Below are 17,456 nucleotides of genomic sequence, written 5' to 3'. Positions count from 1 at the left end.
AGCCTGCGTGAATGTTCTCCTCTATTTCCATTGCACTGTGCTCAGCTGTGGTCCTGGCTGCAACCAGACCCAGAGGCTGACCGAAACTCAGGGGCTATGCCTGTCTAATAACATACCTCTGCTTCCAGGGTAGGGTGACCAGATAGCAAGTGTGGAAAATTTAGTATGCTATTTTTCCAGGGGGGAGGGGTATAGTTGCATATATAAGACAAAGCCCCTAATATCGGGACGGTCCCACTTGCACTGGGAGTCTGGTCACCCTGTTTCAGGGAGAGGAACAAGTTCAGTACAAGGAGGCTTTCTGATGCGATAGTGAAGCAGAGCAGCAGCCTGAACTCTGATGAGAGCAGAGAGAAGCCTGCGCCAGTGACTCACAGCCAATTCGCTTCACCAGGGTCTGTACTCCTGAGCTCTGGCATCACTGAGGTGTTTTACCAATGTTTGTTTTCTGTAATTCTTATGGCTCTATAGAGATGATTGGAGAGGCGGGTGAGCAGTAAGGTAGCAAAGTTTGCTGAGGACACAAAGCTATTTAGTTTAGGACCAGAGGGAACTGCGCAGAACTTCAGGGAAACCTAACCAAGCTAAGGGAATAGATAATATGACAGCAAATGCAATTCACTGTTGGCAAATGTTAAGCTACCTGATGTCTTTCAGGGGTCCAATTTAACTGCATCAACACAAGAAAGGGATCTAGGTGTCACTGTACGACAGCTCAGTGGACACTGCTGCTCCATGGGCAGGTGCAGTCAAACAAGCTAATGAGATGTTCAGGTTAGCGCTGTGGAAATAACTGATTCTTCAGTTCATTGGCTGAAATGAAAAAGAAGAAATTTGTCTCAGGTAGAATTAAATGTTTTGTTCTACCTGGAACTAAAATAGTTCCTGTTTCGATTTGCCCCCGCTTTAAAATAAAACAAATAAAATTCTAAACAAAAAGTCATTTTGAATAAAAAATCAAAATATTGTTTTGAAAATGTCCAAATTAAACTTTTTTTTTTACAAATTTTGTCCCCCGCCTGCCGCCAAAACAATTCAGTAGCTTTGACATGCATTTGAAAAATGTTTCAGCTGACCCAAACCTGCATTTTTAGGTGGAAAAAAGTTTCCTGCTGAAAAATTTCACCCAGCTGTAATTTGGCTGCATAGGAAATGGGATGGAGAAGAATATGGAGAATACTCTACTACTTTTATATAAAGCAGTAGTGTGGCCCCATCTATGTGTGGTACTAGACACCCCATCTCACATAGGATATTGCAGAACTGCTGTTCAGAGAATGACAACAGGAATGATCCAAGGTCTGGAGGAATTCCCAGGAAGAGAGATTGGAAGGACTGGGACTGTCACCTTAGAAAGGAGATGAATAAGGGGGGAGATGATAAACACATATAAAATAATGACTGATCTATTCTAGAGAATTGTAGGCAGTGTAGCTGTAGCCAGGTCGGTCCCAGGATATGAGAGAGACAAGGTGGGTGAGGTAATAGCTTTTATTGGACCAGCTTCTGTTGATGAGAGAGACAAGCTTTCAAGCTACACAGAGCTTTCTCAGGTTACTCAAAAGCTTGTCTCTCTCACCAACAGAAGTTGGTCCAATAAAAGTTATTCCGTCACCCACCTGGTCTCGAGAAGGCAGATAAGGAACAGGTGTTCTCCCTGTCTCATAATACAAGGACAAGGGACACAAAGTTAAAAGGTAGGAAATCCGAAACTGTTAAAAGGAATTTCCCCCTCACAGTCTGTAATTAGACTGCAGAAGTCACTGCCACAGGATGTCACTGAGGCAAAGAATTAAGATTTGAAAATGGATTGGTTATTCATATGATATCAAGACTATCCATAGCTGACATAATTAGTGACAACACAAATTTTGGACGGGGTAATTAAACCTCATGCTTCAGGACTTAACCCTGTCTCTATTAGAGGCCAGGAGGAGACCTAATGAGGGGGGCAGGTTATCCCACATCTGCTACTGCACAGGATTCTTATTTTCCTCTGCAGCATCTGGTGGCAGCCCCAGGATACCAGACATGGTGGACCTTGGCTCGGAGACAGCCTAGGAATTCTTATGTTTGCAGACTTTTAGCTATTCCATTATTTTGCCAGACAGTAATTGCCAAGATCACTCTCCTGTCCTTTTTTGGAGCTCAGAATTGCATTCATGTTTCTCTTCCCATCCCGGGGCTTTCCTAGATTTCTCAAAAACATCTTCCTCTGTTTCTTCATGCTCTAGAGGCCAAGCTCATGCCCAGGGTAACTTCACCAAAGTCAGGGGTGTTACAGTAGGGTTGAGTTTGGCACCAGGCATCGTGAAGGGGTTCCACTCACTGCACGTGCACTTCTTTGGGCTAGGTCTGGGAATTAGCTTTTGCTCCCATCTGGCACCCTCTTCCATCAGTTACTCATGCTGTGGCCCCTCTCTCTCGCTTCCCAGGACTCAAGGTGCTCCTTCTTTGTGATTCAGCCCCCTGGCCAGGTCACCATGTAATCTCCCCACCTTCAAGGGTAACCGAGTCCACCTGGACACTGTCCAAAAGCCACCTCAGGTAGTCTTCTGTCCCAACTCTGGGTCCTATGGCAGCAGCTAGTAGAGAAACCCAGGCCCACCAGGTTCCAGCCCAGATGGTCTAGGACTAGCAACATAGGTCTGCTCAGTCTCAGGCCATATTGTTGTTTCCCTGGGTTCCTCCCCACTTCCCCTCTATCTCCTGGTTTACCACTACAGCTTCCTCCTCTTCCCACGGCTGCTTCATCCCTCTGGACCTCTTGTTCAACTCCTAGTCCAGGCAGGACCCCAGGGCCTATTCTCCCTCTACAGCACAGCACCTCCTTGTCCCAAGCCAACTCCCCTTCCCTCTAGGTGTAACCCCCACACCTTCTGGGTGTGATATTCTGTCCCATCCAGTGGCACCAAGACCACTGAGAGATTAATGAGTCTGCTCTACAGCCTTAACTAAGAGCCATATGGCTTTTAGCTCATACAGTAGAGGTTCAGGTACTAAGCTCCAGAAGTCCCAGGTTCAAGGTCACCTGCCAGAATAACATAAGGAACAACTGCAAACCTCATCCCTGTGCTCCCTTCCTGGTTTTAAAATCCTATCCCAGCTCCTTCCCAGCTGGGCTTCATCTGCCATTAGGTGCTATCAATCCCTGGTTCTGCTCCCAGTGCAGTGTCTAAGGTAAATTGGCTCCATGTACAGGTGCCATGTACTCCATACCTTTCTATTTTCTGACTGTTCCTCCTTCTCCATTTCTAGGCTATTGATAACTGTGTTTACAAAGTCTTCCTTACTTTCTGCTAGAGAGTGGTGCACTTCATTGCTCATCATGTAGGTCGAGCTCCCTGTGTTATCCCACTTTGTCAGTGCAAATGGAGGTCTGGTTGGAAGGGCTGGCCAGAGTGAGGGGGGTGTGTGTGAAGGAGCTGTGGGTGTCTGGCTAGAGTATGGGTGGCAAGGGGCCTGGCTCTGGGGGACTAGCCAGAGTGGCAGGAGGTGAGCGGCCTGAGTGTGGGGATCTAGCTGGAGTGTGGGGGGCTGGCCTGAGTGGGGGGAAGGGGGCGGTTACCACCTTTGAAATACAAAAAAACCAGCACCCTTCCCACAAGGCAGGCCTGGCACAACCCCAACCACAAAGCAACTCCACAATCCTTGCCCCCTCCAACAGCCACTTATAGTATCTAGAGAGTTCACACATAGAGATAAGATTTTATCTGGCTGTATTTTAAAGAATCTTTATTGAGGTTACAGGGACAAACCATCCTGACGTGTAGAAAGAATAGTAAATATGGCAGGCGACCAGCTTGGCTTAACAGAGAAATCCTTGCTGATCTTGAACACAAAAAAGAAGCTTACAAGAAGTGGAAGATTGGACAAATGACCAGGGAAGACTATAAAAATATTGCTCAGACATGCAGGAGTGAAATCAGGAAGGCCAAATCACAGCTGGAGTTGCAGCTAGCAAGAGATGTTAAGAGTAACAAGAAGGGTTTCTTCAGGTATGTTAGCAACAAGAAGAAAGTCAAGGGAAGTGTGGGCCCCTTACTGAATGAGGGAGGCAACCTAGTGACAGAGGATGTGGAAAAAGCTAATGTACTCAATGCTTTTTTTCCCTCTGTCTTCACGAACAAGGTCAGCTCCCAGACTACTGCACTGGGCAGCACAGCATGGGGAGGAGGTGACCAGCCCTCTGTGGAGAAAGAAGTGGTTCGGGACTATTTAGAAAAGCTGGACGAGCACAAGTCCATGGGGCCGGATGCGCTACATCCAAGAGTGCTAAAGGAGTTGGCGGATGTGATTGCAGAGCCATTGGCCATTATCTTTGAAAACTCATTGCGATCGGAGGAAGTCCCGGATGATTGGAAAAAGGCTAATGTAGTGCCCATCTTTAAAAAAGGGAAGAAGGAGGATCCTACAGGCCGGTCAGCCTCACCTCAGTCCCTGGTAAAATCATGGAGCAGGTCCTCAAGGAATCAATTCTGAAGCACTTAGAGGAGAGGAAAGTGATCAGGAACAGTCAGCATGGATTCACCAAGAGCAAGTCATGCCTGACTAATCTAATTGCCTTCTGTGATGAGATAACTGGCTGTGTGGATGAGGGGAAAGCGGTGGACATGTTGTTCCTTGACTTTAGCAAAGCTTTTGACAGGGTCTCCCACAGTATTCTTGCCAGCAAGTTAAAGAAGTATGGGCTGGATGAATGGACTATAAGGTGGATAGAAAGTTGGCTAGATTGTCGGGCTCAACGGGTAGTGATCAATGGCTCATGTCTAGTTGGTAGCCGGTATCAAGTGGAGTGCCCGAAGGGTCGGCCCTCGGGCCGGTTTTGTTCAATATCTTCATAAATGATCTGGAAGATGGTGTGGATTGCACCCTCAGCAAGTTTGCAGATGACACTAAACTGGGAGGAGAGGTAGATACGCTGGAGGGTAGGGATAGGATACAGAGAGCCCTAGACAAATTAGTGTGTTGGGCCAAAAGAAATCTGATGAAGTTCAACAAGGACAAGTGCAGAGTCCTGCACTTAGGATGGAAGAATCCCATGCACCGCTACAGACTAGGGACCGAATGGCTTGGCAGCAGTTCTGCAGAAAAGGACCTCGGCGTTACAGTGGACGAGAAGCTGGATATGAGTCAACAGTGTGCCGTTGTTGCCAAGAAGGCCAATGGCATTTTGGGATGTATAAGTAGGGGCATTGCCAGCAGATCGAGGGACGTGATCGTTCCCCTCTATTTGACCCTGGTGAGGCCTCATTTAGAGTACTGTGTCCAGTTTTGGGCCCCACACTACAAGAAGGATGTGGAAAAATTGGAAAACGTCCAGCAGAGGGCAACAAAAATGATTAGGGAACTGGAACACATGACTTATGAGGAGAGGCTGAGGGAACTGGGATTGTTTAGTCTGCGGAAGAGAAGAATGAGGGGGGATTTGATAGCTGCTTTCAACTACCTGAAAGGAGGTTCCAAAGAGGATGGATCTAGACTGTTCTCAGTGGTAGCTGATGACAGAACAAGGAGTAATGGTCTCAAGTTGCAGTGGGGGAGGTTTAGGTTGGATATTAGGAAAAACTTTTTCACGAGGAGCGTGGTGAAACTCTGGAATGCGTTACCTAGGGAGGTGGTGGAATCTCCTTCCTTAGATATTTTTAAGGTCAGGCTTGACAAAGCCCTGGCAGGGATGATTTAGTTGGGGATTGGTCCTGCTTTGAGCAGGGGGTTGAACTAGATGACCTCCTGAGGTCCCTTCCAACCCTGATATTCTATGATTCTATGATTCTATGATAAGATTGATAATGTCTCACATATATGACTCAAACCCTCTCTCACACCCGCGAGGTGTGCTTGCGTGTTGGTGGGCAGGCAGCTGCTATATTTTCAAGAGTTTTGATCTGGTATTGCTTAAATCGAGGAAGTGGGAAAACTGCAGCATTTTTAGCGGGACACAGAACCTTTTAATATTACCTATCCCAGTGTATTGTGATAATAATGCAAACATTTAGACCCATGTGAAAAACCGCAGCAGATTAAATTGTTTTTCTGGCAACTGGCAAATCCATAAAAAAACAGGCCAGGCCGGTCAAATACCAGCCAGGTGGTAACTCTAGTGAGGGGTCTTGCTTGACTTGGTCAATTATCCCAGCCTTTCTTTGTTTTCTTGTTAGGATTACAACCATTTTTGAACACTCATTAATTTCACACACCCTCATTTATTAAATAGATCAACTTTCTGATTAACATAAGAACAGGCATGTGACGGTGCCCCCCCATAAGGCTTTATGGAAATATGCTTATGAATGTATATATGACATAACTAGAATATGTTTTATGCTACACATGCCATGTAACATATCTCTGTAAAGGTTATGATCTACTGAATCTGTTCCTCCTATTTGTATGCATGTATCATTTTTGTATTCAAAGTTATGAATATTGGCTGTATACTTGTCTGATTTTAAATAACCTTAGTAAGGCATTTGGTCAGCTTCTTTAGAAAGGAATTTGCAAAGTTAAGTGCCCAATCAAGAAGCCTTTAATGAACAATGGATGTTGGAAGGCTCTAGTCCACATAAGAAGTCTTCCTGGGGACATTCAAGATACTATGTGGGTAATGGCTGCTGCCTGTAAAAAACTGAGTCATGCATGGACATGTGACTTGCCCAGGTGACTCCAAAACTCCATCTTGGAGCTGGACTTTGCATAGGAGAGAGGAGGGGGTCTGCACACAAGAGAAAGTCTATTTAAGCCCGTGGGAGACCCCTCCATTTTGTCTTCAGCTGGCTAAAGAGAGAGCCTCTCTACCCCCAAGGATACCTGAAAGAAACTGGAACAAAGGACAGTAACTACAGGGGGTGTGAGTGATTGCTGGATGCAGACTAGAAGGAGACTAGTCTGTAAAAGGAAGCTTACTGGGTGAGAATTTTATCTGTATTCAGTTTTATTACTGTACTAGACTTAGACTTGCGTGTTTTATTTTATTTTACTGGGTAATTCACTTTGTTCTGTCTGTTACTACTTGGAACCACTTAAGTCCTACTTCCTGTAATTAATAAAATCACTTTTTACTTATTAATTAACCCAGAGTATGTATTAGTACCTGGGGGGAGCAAACAGCTGTGCATATGTCTCTGTCAGTAATATAGAGGGTGAACAATTTATGAGTTTACCCTGTATAAGCTTTATACAGGGTAACATGGCTTTATTTAAGGTTTGGAGCCAATTGGGAGTTGGACATCTGAGTGTTAAAGGCTGGAACACTTCTTAAATTGCTTTCAGTTAAGTCTGCAGCTTTGAGGCGCATGGTTTGGACCCTGGATTTGTGCTGGAGCACACTGGTGTGTCTGGCTCAGCAAAACAGGGTGCTGGAGTCCTAAGCTGACAGGGCAGGAAAGCAGGAGCTGAAGTAGTCTTGGCACATCAGTTGACAGCCCCAAGGGGGTTTCTGTGATCCAACCCGTCACAGGGCATACTGTATCAGACCAAAGGTCCATCTAGCCCAGTATCCTGTCTTCCGACAGTGGCCAATGCCTGGTGCCCCAGAGGGAATGAACAGAACAGGTAATCATCAAGTGATCCATCCCCTATCTCCCATTCCTAGCTTCTGATGAATAGGGGCTAGGGACACCATCCCTGCCCATCCTGGCTAATAGTCATTGATGGACCTATCATCCATGAATTTATCTATCCTCCATGAACTTATCTTAATATTAATTAATATTTCTTTCCCCTGCTAATACACTTGACAAAACTTTTCTTATTTCCCTTAATTTCTTTGACAACATTAACTGAAGGGCAGAAGAAAATATTGTGCTGTGTGCTAGACCTCAGTAGAATGCTCTGCAATACACTGCATATGCAATAACTGAGGCAGGAACCCTGATCTGTCCACACATGCCTTTCCATATCATATGGCCATTCTTTTGTAACAAGAATTTCAATTTCTTTTTAATAAGACTAGGAAGTTCCATACAGAAAATGAGATTAAAATAACATTAAGGCTGAACAGTGAAGCACTCAAAAGCCAGGAAATTATTAAATTAATGTGCTTTGCAGAATCTTAACTCTGCCTCCTTGTGCATCTGCATAACTGCATGATCACAGTGTTTAAATGCATTGTCACAAGCTATTTTTTCCACTGGATATTTGCCTCATTCAATTCGCAGTATGGACAATGCTCAGTGAAGGAAGCAACAGTTCAATATTTATTGTTATCCTAATCTTTATATGTGGCCCTGTGCTTCATTCACTGCACATCATCCAAACCCAGTGCTGAACAAAGAAAGTATTTGAGGGACACCTACCTATACACTTTCCAACTTCTATAGTGGCAGCAGGGAGGCAATGTGACCTAATCAATAAATCCCTGGATGGGACCTCAGGAGACCAGACCTGCTTGTGACTGTGGGGAGGTCATTTTGCTTCTCTGTGACTCAGCTTCCCCTTCTGTAAAATGGGGATAATACCTCGTTTTTAAAGCATTTTGAGATCTACTGATGAAAAGCAATACGTAAGAGCTAGATATTATTATTACAATAACTGAGGCATGGGTGCTCCTCATTGCACCCCCATTTACTATACAAAGGGGTCTCATTCGCCAGCCAAGCATGGGGCTGTTCTTAAGATTAGCAAATCCCGAAGCAAGAGCTGGGATGAAATGCCACTAGGCCACTAGCTGGAACCTTTTATATCCTCCAGAGGGTCAAAACATATAGGTGATGTTAGTGGAAGGTAATTGTTGCCGGCACCCAGCGCCGAGAGGCTGAACAACAGCTTGAGTTGGTTCGTTACCCGGTGTGCTACGCCCAATAATCACAACGGGGTGGAGAAGCAGAAAAGTTTATTTGAAGCTTCAAATAGGTACAGGGAGATTTGAATCTCAAATCCTGTACACAGAGCAGGAAGTTACACAGGCTTTTATACATCCTTTTTCCCAGCATACTTATCCAATAGCAAGCTGCCCCAAGTATCCATATAGCCAGCCAATCCAGTTCCCAGCTAGTTCCCTGGTTCTCTGTATCATTTGTTAAACTATACATAAAGCTGCTTTATTCAGCATTGTTCTTCCATATCTGCCCTGTTTGGCCTTGCTTAGTTTCAGGCAGTCTGACTCTGCAGCATATTGTTGCAGATTCTCAGCAGAACTGCTGTGTGTGCCTCCAGGCAGGGGGGCCAAGGACACTTGGGCCTAGTACGCAGAGCTGCTGTGAGTGCCTCCAGGCGGGAGGGGGGGGGGCAAGGACACCTGGGCCTAGTGCGAGGGGGCTTCATCGACACTCGTGGTCTTCCATCCCCTCGAGCTACCTAGTGGCCATGCCCCAGTGTCCCCAACAACTCCCCCCTTTGAGAACACTCAACAACCTTGGCTATGAGTTTTCTCACTTGGGCTACTTATTTCTTTACAATAGGACTTTGCATAAGCACTTTGTGATAGCCCTGAAGAGAATGACTTATTAACTTTTGCAAAAGGGCCCTAACACATGATACTGCACAGCATAATACCAGTAATACAAGCAATATAGGAAAGAGAATTTTCAATAGCAGGCTAAATAAACCACCAAGCCAAGACGACAAACCCCAGCCTGAAAACAAGGTTTGCAACCAATTGTTCTCTGGGGCAGTATAGGCAACCTGTGCTCCAGCTTGGGCATGGGCCTCAGCCTGTACCACCTTTTCACAGATTTTATAACTGCTATCATTTACCTATATACAACATTGGGGCCCGACGAGGGCACAAACCCTTCCTTGGGATGCCAAGAGATAGTCCAAAGCCAGCCTGTTTTGGAGGGAAAACGTCCTGAGCTGCTGTACCTCTTTATTTAATGTTTTTACTGCTGACCCTCAATCAGTAACCGAGTCCTCTAACTCTAAGGCAACTTTCTCAAGTACCATTTGCAGCCTTACAGTATAGCAGCCTATGCATGCCATGGCTGGTCCGGAAACCAGTGGCGCTATTCCCAGTACAGAGCACCCTACAAGCTTCTCGGTTGTGAGGGGATTCTTCATATTGCCCTCCAATGCCGTAGTCAGTCGCCGCAGGGTCTTTTCTCGTGACTTAACAGAGGTGTCTTGGGCATTTCTAATCTTTCCTTTGGGCAGTGTGGCAGTTATAGAAAGATGAGGAACTCCATGAGCTATATAACAGCTACCTGTCCAGTTGGCTGGCAGCACCTTGTAAGCCTTTCGGCCACATACAAAATAGTGACCCTGTAGGGCCCAGTAAGGACTGTTTCTTAAGGGGATTTCTGGGATATTTAAGGCTGCTTTTCCAAACAGTTTATATGCCCCTAGGGGGACATCCCATCCTCCTGATTGGGTACAAGTGGGGGCATTTTTAATTGTGCCGTTTAAATTACACTTGCCATAGGGACCACTACAAACCCACCATTGGCTTGCTACATTGGAGATATTAACTGGACGGCAAGTTACATTTCCAAACCCCTTTTTTGTGGTAAGAGTATTTGTAAGAGTTTTCCTAAAAGGGGAGGAACCATTACACCCACACTGCTGGCCTTCCTTTTTGGTCTTTATCCAATACCCATCAGCCCACTGTGTAATAACACAGGAGCTTTTTCCCACAGGACGCCCATAGTGATCAGATTGGTTTTGGGTAAAACATAACACTTCCTTAGTGAGTACTGCAACTGAATACTCCTGGTCCTGATAGGTGGCCTGCTGTAAAGAGGTCTTATTTCAGAACGGCGAGTCCGTTCTTTTCTGCTCTTTGTTGGTGACTAATTTTGCTAGGGTCAAGGGCAGCATGTCAAGGGGCATTCCCGTTTTGGGGGACAGTGGAGTTGGAGCACATACCCAGCAATCAGTCTGATTTGTTAAAGTAGCAACATGGTGCGCAAGCGAAACAAAGGAGTTATGCTCCCGATATGCACAATTTGGAAATACCAATACAGAGAATAACAATGTTACCCAATTAATTATCACCAGAGTCTTCCCAACCCAGGGTCTCCAGTACCTGGGTGGGTCCATTTTAGCATTAAGGTGCCCGCTATTTGTGTCTTTTAAACAGTAGCTTTAGCCCAAGATTGTCACTAGATGAGGAGTCAGCAGGTTGGACGGTCCACTGTTCTGCTGACGAGGGGGCGGGTACTGCCTTCAGACGAGAGTGATGGATCCAGTTTTTGTGTCCCTCGATCTTTGCCGCTGTATGGGAGATCAGCAGGACGGTATAGGGTCCTTTTCACTTTTTCTGGAGAGGCTCGTCTTTCCAGGTGCAAACAAGCACAGAGTCACCAGGCTGTAAGGAGTGGACGGGAGAGTCCAAGGGGAGAGGCTGGGAATCCTTGGTATACCTGTGAAGAGACAAGAGAACAGCAGACAGGGAACACATATACTGTGACAAAAAAACCATTACCCAACTCCCATTCCCCTGACAGAACCAGGGTGCCATTCATAGGCCATGCCCTTCCAAACATAATTTTAAAGGGACTGAGCCCTAATTTACCCTTTGGGAGAACACGGATACGGAGTAGGACGAGGGGCAAAGCATCAGGCCACCGCAGTGAGGCTTCTTGACACACTTTTGAGAGATGCCATTTGAGGGTCTGATTGGTACTCTCCACTACCCCACTGGCTTGCGGTCTCCAGGTCGTATGGAGGGGATCTGTAAGGCATGTGAGATGCTTTGAATGATTTTTGACGTGAAGTGTGTCCCGTTGTCAGATTCCATCCACGGGGGAGTCCAAAGCAAGGAATGATCTCCTTAACAAACTTGAGGGTCCACTGTTCTGGCAGTGCAGTTACGGCATGGGAAGGCTTCTGGCCATCCGCTGAACCGATTCACTATAACAAGGAGATATTTGAACCCTTGGGTCCGGGGAAACTCAGTAAAGTCTATTTGCCACACTCGTCTGGGGCCCGGAGTGGGTTCTAGGGCAGCTGGTGGCACAGGATGTCCCGGTCGGGGGTTATTCTTTTGGCAGACTAAGCAGTCCGCTTGTACCTGGGCAGCCAGGGGTCGGAGCCCGGAAGTGATAAAGTATTTTCCCATTAGTTGGATAAGTGCTTCCCTGCCAGCATGAGTGGTTTGATGTAGTTTCTGCAGCACTGGCCGGATTAGGCCCTTTGGTAAGAGGACCTTTCCTTCTGGGGAATGGAGCCATCCCTCCTTTTCCCGGAGACCGAGTTTGTCAGTTAGCTGTCTCTCCTCCCCAGAGTACTGAGGGGTTGGAAGCTCCCCTACTGATGGGATAAGGGCATGCATATGGGCGTTCTCAGTCTGAGGGGATGGCAGGGTGGCAGCATGCTTAGCCTCTCTATCTGCCCGGGCATTAACTCTGGCCACATCTTGATCCTCCCTTTGATGGGCTTTACAGTGTACCACCGCCACTTCCGAGGGAAGTTGTACGGCTTCTAGGAGCCGGATGATTTGGGGCCCGTACTTGACTGGGGAGCCTTGGGCTGTCAGCATTCCCCTTTGCTTTCATAGGCCAGCATGAGCATGCAGCACACCAAAAGAATACTTTGAATCAGTAAAAATGTTGACCCGCTTTCCTTTTGACAGTTTAAGTGCACGGGTCAGGGCTATCAGTTTGGCAAGCTGGGCAGAGGTCCCAGCAGGCAAACCTTCAGCTTCCACGGTGTCATGAAGGGTCACAATAGCATAGCCCGCCCTCCTTTGTCCATCTATTACAGTACTGCTACCATCAGTGTACCACTCATAATCTGCATTTGGGAGAGGTACATCCTTTAAATCCGGACGGCTGGAGTACTGGACATCTATGATCTTTAAACAGTCATGTTTCTGTTCCTCTGTTTCTGGCAAGAGAGTGGCTGGGTTAAGGGAGGGGCAAGGCTGTAAGGTGACTTCAGAGTTCTCTAACAGCTTAGTCTGATACCGAGCAATCTGAGCCTGGGTGAGCCAAAGCCCTCCCTTTGCATCCAATAAGGCTCGGACCATATGGGGAGTATAGATTTGCATAACCCCTCCCAATGTTAGCTTCTCGGCTTCCTCAAGCACAAGGGCAGTAGCTGCGACCGCCCGTAAACATGCCGGCCAACCCTTTGCAACCTGATCCAGTTGCTTAGAAAAATAAGCCACGGGACGTTTCCATGCTCCTAACAGCTGTGTGAGCACTCCTAGGGCCACCCCCCTTCGTTCATGTACATACAACTGAAACGGCTTAGAGAGATCCGGCAGGCCCAGAGCCGGGGCTTCCATCAGTTTTCTTTTCAGGATTTTAAATGCCCTGTCAGCCTCTGGGGTCCAACAGAAGGGACCATGATCTGCTTCTTTTACACAGTCGTACAGGGGTTTAGCCCACAGTCCAAACTCTGGGATCCATATCCTGCAAAAGCCTGCCATACCCAGAAATGCCCTGAGCCACTTACAATTACTTGGAGAGGAACTTGACAGATAGCTTCCTTTCTTTTGCTTGAAAGCTGACGCTCCCCTTGCCGTATTTGAAACCCGAGGTACCGTACCTCTGGGAGGGCAATTTGAGCCTTACTCCGTGCTACCCGATATCCCCGGAGTCCAGTAAAATTCAGGAGGCTCATGGTGGCTTTAAGGCAGGGGGTTTGGCCCACAGTGGCAATTAACAAATCATCTACATACTGCAGAAGGAGAGCCTCCTCATTATCCCACTCCTCTAGGTCCCTGGCCAGAGCCTGGCCAAAGAGGTGGGGGAGTTTTTAAATCCCTGGGCCAACACTGTCCAGCAAAGTTGCTTTTTAACCCTTTTTTCGGTCCTCCCACTCGAAGGAGAAGATCTCCTGTGACGGGGTGGCAACTGGGATGGTAAAGAAAGCATCTTTCAGATCAAGGACTGAAAAATGGGTATACTGTCCCCCTATAGAAGCCAATAAGGTATACGGGTTAGGGACAAGAGGGTGCAGAGTCTTAACCCATTCATTGACTGCCCTTAGGTCCTGTACCAGCCGATACGTGCCATCAGGCTTCTGTATGGGTAGAATGGGAGTGTTCCAGGCTGACTGACATTCCCGGAGAATACCATATATTAGGAATCGATCTATAGTTTCCTGTAAACCTTCTCTGGCTTCCCTCTTGATTGGATACTGTTTTACTTGCACTGGGCCTTTCCCTGGTATGAGCTGAATAGTAATGGGGGTCTGGTGGGTGGCCTTTCCTGGAATCCCTGATGCCCACACGAAGGGATACACCTGGTCTTCCCACGGGCTCCATTCTGGGGCTTGCATAGCTGAGGGCTCAACTGCAAGGGTCATGATCCATACATTCTCAGGGGGTAAGTAAGGGTTATTTCGTCCTCAGTAAAATGCAGGGTGGCACCGAGGTGACAAAGCAGATCCCGTCCCAGCAGAGGTGTTGGACACTCAGGGAGGTATACCAGCTTGTGGGATATAGTCCTGTTTCCCAAAGCGCATTCCGCTGGGGCATACACTGGGCACTCGGTGTCCCTGCCTGTGGCTCCCACCACAGTAAGGGAATCTGCTACGGGCAACAGAAGAGGCTGATTTACGGCAGTTTGGGCCGCTTCAGAGTCCACTAAAAAATCTATTTCTGAGCTTTCCACCCACATCTTTACTCGGGGTTCCGGGGGTAGGGTGGTCCATCTCCCCTGACACCCCTATTCCTGCTCCGCCATCGCCATCATAGGGGAACCCCCCTTTTCTTTCCTCTTTGGGCACTCATTTTTCCAGGGTCCCCCCTGTCAACACAGGGCACACTGGTTGAGACCCAGTCGTCTCTCCTGCGGGCCCGGACGATCGCGTCCACGGCCCCTTCCTCCCCGGCCACTTCTCTTAGTGCCGGCCTGTACCGCTGTTACCATCAATCTCACTTGCTTTCTCTCCTTCTCTCTCTCTCTCAGACTATAAGCTCGGTTTGCAGTCTCTAAGATTTGTGCCATGGTCATGCCCATTAAATCCTCCTTTTTTTGTAACTTTCTCTTAATATCAGGGGCTGCTCTGCTCGTAAAAATTCCCTTAATAATTGACTCAGTTGCCTGATCATCGAGGTCTGCATTACTGTTCTGTAGAATGGTGTCCCGAATACGCTGTAGAAAGGCCCCTGGGCTTTCTTTTAAATCCTGCATTACTTCATATGGCTTTGCCCAATTATTATGTCGGACAGCCGAGTGACGGAGTCCATGCAAAAGCAACTCCTTATAGGAGGTAAGACGGGTCATATCCCTTTCATCATTTGGATCCCACCTGTGGTCTGCTCGGGGGACTTACAAGGTGTGGGTGTAGGGGCCGAAGGGGACACCGGCTCTGCCATTACAGTGGGGGTGGGGGTCTGGGGAGTAACATTAGCTGCTACCGAACCAGTCGGAGTCAGATTACAGTGCTGTAAAATATCTGGTCGAGTACATAAAGTCAGAAACAAATGCACATACATATATTCATTCCATTTACCCATTCACTGACAAAACAAAACTAATTGGAGGATCGTGTTGTAATTAATTGACCCTCCTGGTGGCCACCACTCCTGGTCCTCTAGTTGATATTGAGGCCAGTCAACTGTACAGAATTGTTTTAATTGGCTCTTAGTCATCGGATCTGCACCAAATACCTTCCAGTTTGCTAGAATGCACTCTAGGGGCGTACACCGTGCCCTAACCCCTGAGCTCTGTCCCTGTCCCATACCTACAGGGTAACTCTGGGCGTCCCCAGGTTCCAACAGAGCATACAATCCGGATTTTAAAAGGTTCCTACCTTATCCAAGGGACCGGTTCTTCACCGTGGCCTGCAGCTGTTTCTCCCCCATGTCTAAGGGACCGGTTCTTTACCGCCGTCCACAACTGCTTTTCCACTATATGCGTGCGTTGCACCGTTGTGCCCTCCGGGGTCGATCAAATCGCGTCTCCTCCGAGGCCCCGGTGAACTCACCGGTGCGCACTGGGCGTCGGTTCTCGCCGCAATCCTCGACCTCCAGGAGGGGTCCGGGCAAGGCTAAATTGCAGCCTCTGGCCCACCCAGGGACGCCAAAAGCTGTTGCCGGCACCCAGTGCCGAGAGGCTGAACAACAGCTTGAGTTGGTTCGTTACCCGGTGTGCTACACCCAATAATCACAACGGGGTGGAGAAGCAGAAAAGTTTATTTGAAGCTTCAAATAGGTACAGGGAGATTTGAATCTCAAATCCTGTACACAGAGCAGGAAGTTACACAGGCTTTTATACATCCTTTTTCCCAGCATACTTATCCAATAGCAAGCTGCCCCAAGTATCCATATAGCCAGCCAATCCAGTTCCCAGCTAGTTCCCTGGTTCTCTGTATCATTTGTTAAACTATACATAAAGCTGCTTTATTCAGCATTGTTCTTCCATATCTGCCCTGTTTGGCCTTGCTTAGTTTCAGGCAGTCTGACTCTGCAGCATATTGTTGCAGATTCTCAGCAGAACTGCTGTGTGTGCCTCCAGGCAGGGGGGCCAAGGACACTTGGGCCTAGTACGCAGAGCTGCTGTGAGTGCCTCCAGGCGGGAGGGGGGGGCCAAGGACACCTGGGCCTAGTGCGAGGGGGCTTCATCGACACTCGTGGTCTTCCATCCCCTCAAGTTACCTAGTGGCCATGCCCCAGTGTCCCCAACATAATGACAGCATCATGCCTGTGGAACCATTGCGTATCAGTAGAAAGCAGAGGCCTTTGCTTGCTGTAATCAGAATCACTCTGTCTCAATGCTCTAGACAGATCATTCTTCTGGCTGAGTTACCAGTGATTTAATAACTGCCAGGTTTAGACGGCGACTTACTCAGTGGATGTATAATGCAAGTGCTTACTCGCTGCAAACGAGTCGAGTGCAGCACCCAGACATTGCTTTAGCTCCATCAAAGCCCAAATCTGCAGCTCCACTGAGATCAGTGCCTAGGGTTCTCAGCTCTGCCAGTTATCTTCTCTGTTATGCTTCTCCTTGTCAATCACTCATTTCTGTAGCCATGTTGATGATGTTATTAGGGAAGTAACTTACATTCTCGCCATCCCTTTCCCCCTCTCTAGTCATGTGTCTCATTGGCAATTGCCTTCACATTGATTTGTGGCTGTGTTTCACAATTATGTCTCTTGCGGTATTTGCCAACCTTGAACTTTAAAAAATCGCGAGGTAGGCCCCCAAAATATTGAGATTGATTTGAAATCATAATTTTTGTTTCTTTATTTGCCTCATTGCAACCATCAGGGCTAGAATCTCCTTGTGTTTTAATGCTGGCAGGGAGTCGCGTGGAATCATGCCTCTAGGAGCTGGGGCTGTAGGGCTAGTGCCACCAGAGCGGGTGGCCTGCCTGCGTGCTGCCTCGGGGGGGCGCTGCATAGGCCTGCGTGAATGCTGTGCGTGCTGCGGGCTAATCTGAACTGCCTGGCTGCAAAGGGAAGCGCTGCCCAGCTCGGTGCCAGCCCCGCCTGGCCCCATGCCTCTACGGTAAGTTGCAGGGTGACTCCCCAAACCGTGCATGAACTGCAAGGCACCCTGGGAACTGTAGTCCGCCACCCGCCTCTCGCATAGCGGCCGCGGCGGGCGGCTGTGCAGTGCATG

This window comes from Chelonia mydas, chromosome 7 (genome assembly GCF_015237465.2).
Source record: "Chelonia mydas isolate rCheMyd1 chromosome 7, rCheMyd1.pri.v2, whole genome shotgun sequence".
In the NCBI taxonomy this organism is placed as follows: Eukaryota; Metazoa; Chordata; order Testudines; family Cheloniidae; genus Chelonia; species Chelonia mydas.
This window is presented reverse-complemented; position numbering follows the sequence as displayed.